This window comes from Vollenhovia emeryi, unplaced genomic scaffold (assembly GCF_000949405.1).
Source record: "Vollenhovia emeryi isolate VEMERY1.0 unplaced genomic scaffold, V.emery_V1.0 DF939224.1, whole genome shotgun sequence".
In the NCBI taxonomy this organism is placed as follows: Eukaryota; Metazoa; Arthropoda; class Insecta; order Hymenoptera; family Formicidae; genus Vollenhovia; species Vollenhovia emeryi.
This window is the reverse complement of record NW_011967142.1, coordinates 485,961-491,267: the sequence shown is the minus strand read 5'-3', so window position 1 is coordinate 491,267 and position 5,307 is coordinate 485,961.

Below are 5,307 nucleotides of genomic sequence, written 5' to 3'. Positions count from 1 at the left end.
ATACAGACAATTTAACATTCATGTCCGTGAACGCGACCCGCGATAAATTGGTTTGCTCCACCTTATTTGCAGGCTTCGAGAGGACAAGCATAATGGAGAAAAAAAACTTTCTCGCTCGTTATATCCCCAAGTGAATTTTAGACTTTTCGCAATATTCAATGGAATTAACCGGGGAACTACAATATATAAAATTGGATGTTAAACAGCCGCGGGCAAAGGTACCGTCCAATTAAATTTTCGAGCAAGTGTATCGATCCAGCGATACGCGAGCGTGCGAGAAGAAGCGCCGGCCTGGCCGGGCACAGGGAGGAGGTCAAGGATCGAGACGACGCGAAATCGATCACTTACCTTCGGCAATGTGTGGGCGCGACGGGCCAGCTTCTTCTCGTTCTCAGGATTATAGCGGGCGGCCTCGCGTGACCGACAACCGGCGCCGAGGTGCGTCCCTGATTTCTTTTCCCCCAGAGATGACCGCCGACGGGCACGTTACCATATCCCGGTATTCCGGGATGCGGCCCGCTCTCGCTGCAGGCGCGTCGCGAGAACATTTCGCGCTTCCTTTCGTCGCACTTCATCATCATCGCATGGATCACCGCGCCCGCTCGATCTCCGATCGAGCTCTACGCCGATCGAGCTCCACGCCGAGTTGCGCCGCAACAAAACTCTGCCGCTCGCGTAAGCTCGCGATAATGAGAAAACGCGATGCTCGGATGACTTCTCCGCACGAGTAACGATTGTACGAGCTTTAACGAGCTCCTTTTTTACAGCCGCACTAAACGTCAAAAGTTGCTCTTCTACCTGGCATTTAATTGCACGCACGCGTATGACACCATCGTCCCCTTCATTCCGGTCGAGCACTGACAAATCATCATTACTGTCTATCACGCAAAATCGGTCAACAGCGATGACGTTTTGATGAAGGCATTCGCTGCTTGATATAAAATAACCAATTTATCATTTTTCCTGGTATTAATCGTGAAACGGTTTTAAAATCTCGTAGCACTACTGAGTTTTCTGTTCAATTTTGTTTTCTATCCTTGGGCTCTTCGAGTCCAGAGGAATGATAGATTCGCTTTGAATACGCGGCTACGAAGCGGCAAAGCGTGCATCGACGCAGGTTTCCATATCAAATATCCGTGGGGCATTTGTCGTTTGCGTCGGGAAATTCACGGTCAGCTGGTCGTACAAAGTTCAAATTCAAACCGAAAGTATCGATGTCTGAGAGAAAATCACTGTTTCGTGCTACACAGTCTCAAATTGTGCTTTGATCATTAGTAGTCACTTGAAAGTATAAATGTCCGCTTGAACTTTTCAACAACCGTAAATTGTCACCAGGGCGGCACTTGGAAACGACGCTCCGGAATTATTAATCATGTATCACTCACTGCCTCGCCACTGAAATAATGTCGTTTACGAGAATGTCATGCGTCCGCTTTCTGCCGTTCCTAATGTCTGTGACGATCAACAATAGCATCACCTAATATTTGCATATAGTTAGCACAATTCGTGCGTTCCTGCAGCGATGTTCTTGTCCTGGATACTCGTAATTTCCATCTGAAATTGAACAATCGGGATTCCTGTGAATGTCACGCGACATTTCCAACAGGAATAAAACCAGATGCACCGTTGCAACGATCGTCGCATTGTGGAACCCACATTCTTATAAGCTTCAGAAACAACTATTTGAGACAGATCTCAATAATTCAGTGTGATAAATCTAAAGACGTTACGTTTACAAACGAATACCCCGGCTGTCCCCCCCGACAGATAAAGATAAAAATAGCGGAATAATCTCGCAGCACATTTTTCTAAATACGAATCTCCGCAGTGAGCTCTCATCGCTCTCCTGTGCTTTTACTTTTGTGACATATCCGTCCGAAGAAGAGCAACGTTTTTCGTAGGAAAACATGTTTTACGTTAAATGTATTCCCATGCGATCTAACGTGATAACACGACACTTCGCAGCTGGAAAACGCGAAGTGGAGCAACGCACGATGCACGTGGCCTAATACGGTTTCTAACATCGCGAAGCTTTTTGCAGGAGCGTTTTACGCTTTGGATATGTGGCACGGTCGAAGACTAAAAAAGCTCAGTACACTTGCCCAGCACAGTAATGGCGCCAGGCAAGATGAGGCACTATAGTGGGTACGATAGGGACATAAGGTTCTACCCGTTCCCCAGCGACGTTATATCGCGAGCTCGGTAAGAGCTATCAATATAAACGCGCGCAACTTGATATCACGATGTTCACATGGTACATTCTATAGACACACGGCATTAGTACATATCCACATCTTTACCTAGTGATACATTTAGCATGTAATACGACTGTCGTAACTCTGTTTTATTCATATTCAATATTCAAGACGCGAGTTAGAAGGAAAGTTTCGATAAAATAAAAGTCTATATTTTTCGCACGCAATATTAATTCTCCGATTATAATTCATTTCTGCGGAGAGCTTAAGATATAAAAAAAAATTACTGATTGCACCACGACATAACGAGCTAAAGTGCACATCTTATTTACGATTAAAACAATGAAGATTCTCGGGAAAAAAAATCTTGCGGGAATATATATAAAATAAAGTGTGTTGCCATTTAAACCACTTCCATCGTACACTGCCTTGTTCAAGTGATTTTCTCCAAGATTGACAATGACTCGATGGTTTCTCGATCGTGATATTTGAACGCGCAATGAAACGTGACAAAGACGAGGTAAAGATAATCTGGGGAATAGCTTCGCCTTATGGGACGTTTTCGTGGCGGACTTAAGATCGCGCGCGGATCGTGTATAAACTGCGCCACGTGGACGGCGCAAAAAGGATCTCAAGACGATCGTAAAAGACTGGGAGAGAAAATATCTTCCTGTTCATAAAACGACCTGGCTTTATGAGAATTACCGGTGGGTAGGAAATTATATCGCGACCAACTTTCATTCCGAACGGTTCGCGACTCGTCACGCATTAGAACGAAGCCGTAATTCCGATTCGGGACGAGCCACGACATCGCTAACTCGAAGTCGATAAACAAAGCTCGCTTCACAACAAGATTACCGTAATACCCTTGCGTCACGACAATCAGCGGGCAACACCATATCAAGTAGACAAAGCAGAGAATAGAACAAAGTATACAGTATACAGCGAAGTCAGAGAATTGCATTATAGCTCGTGGAAATATGCATACGTACATCCTAGAAATATCGCCCTACATTGGTCGTAACGCCATATAATTTTCGCTCACCGACATTTAATAGGTGGATATACGTAATAATTTTTATGGAGTTTTATACTTTCAAAATACTTCATTCTTATACGCAAGAAACTTAATTGTAGTTTACGTAGCACACAAAAAATTTTATTAAAATTAGAAACAGCATAGTTAATTTCCGTTGGAAACAGTGTATTTCCGATTGATTGCATTTTTATGCACAATAACGTTATGCATGTAGAACATGTAATACAATTAAAAACGCATATTGTTAAAATTAATATTATTATCTTTCAGTGAATGTTAAAAATTTCACTGTTAAATTTGTTGTATTATATTGCGATCAAATTTTTAAATCTAACGCTGGACACGTTATACAAAAAATAAATGAAAGAGTAAATAAAAACATTTTTTCCATGTTTTCTCTTTAATATTCTTGTATTCAGATGTAATTCTTTAAAAAATCACGAGTGCGTACCGTTAGAATTAAAATATAAAAAACCAATTTTATCTGTTTCTAATTAGTGCATGAATCTCGTTGCATATCATCGTAAACGTATGTAAATTAAGTTACAAAATGTAAGTTTAGTTTAAAAACTTGTTCGCAAATGTTCGAGTTAAAATAATAATCAACCCTAAATAGCCTACATAAAGAAGAAATTTCTTATAAAAAAAACAAAGTCAGCTGGCGCCAAATAATTAAAATACGGTAGATGCATACCGCGAGTTTAAAATAATTGAAGCACCAGCGTTATGAGAAAAAAAAACTTTTAACGAAGCGATTAATATGAATAAAGCTCGAAAGATAATGAAAACACGATAAAACGCACAATCGTTCAAAATGACTTCCGACCGGTGCCACTTATACCCTTTTTACATAATTGGAGAGATTCTTTAAAATTCTCGAGCAATCTTGTTCGCGCAATATTATACACGCGGGGATGGAGGTCATTAGTACTCGTCTGACTCGCTCCCCCTTTTTCAACCCCAACAAGATTCATTCGAACACATCCGCGCGTGCAGAAATGCTCCCTGGACTTTAATTAAGGTAATAATTTATTGCGAGGGAAAAACGAAGTTAATGATAAAACGACAGTGAAACATCAGCGAGTGCGGCATTTCAGACGGACTTAACTCGAGTTTCGATATTACAAATTAAGTGAAATGCAAGAGATTGCACGAAGGATGCAACAAGAAGCTCGTCGTTCGGACGTAATACTTTCAGAAAATTGTTAATTACCTCGCGTAAGATGTAATTGGATAATTTTGAATATTTCAGTAGCAACAAGTTGCTGCGACACAGAAAACGACGCTTCGGCGAATTCTAATTTTGCAACCAATAAATTTGCGTTCGAGGAGACATTACATAATTCAGAACGTGAATATTGCATTGTCCCGTTATGCAACAAAGTGGAGATGGCAGTTCAAAAAAATGAAAACGTGAAAATGAAGAAGAGAAAGATACTAAAGATTTTGTAACTTCATTAAGGCCACCCACGATGACATTTTTATCGTGGAAAAATAAAATATACGAATCCACTTTCAGTGCAATCGACGTCATGTTTCTACAATTTCACAAGTACGAATTAATAAGAATATATATTTCTATCAAATCGGTATATCTTCGAGAATAAATTTAAAATGTCTTTTTCCAACTAAATATATCCACACAAGACTATCGCATTATTATATTAATAACTGTGAATATTTAAAGAATAATTCTTCTATACATTTTCGATACAATTCACGTTTTTAAATCTATCATCTGTATCGTTCTTTTTCCAAAGTAATATTAAATCGCAGATATCCGAGGACGATAAGATTTATTGCGAATGGTAATCTATTTTTATTTAACCACTAATCGTCATATGTTACAAGAAAAGCTAACACAAATCCCGGGCAATCTCGCACATCGATTTATTTTCCTCCGACTCTAATTTAAGGATCGCTACGCCGTGGCAATGACCCACGCAAGTTTATTGGAAGATTGACGTGAAGGGACGCGCGATAGTATTCCTTCGCTCTTCAAACATTTATTATCCCACGCGAAATACGACATGCGCATATACGACTATAAGAAATAGGAAATACGAGGGAATC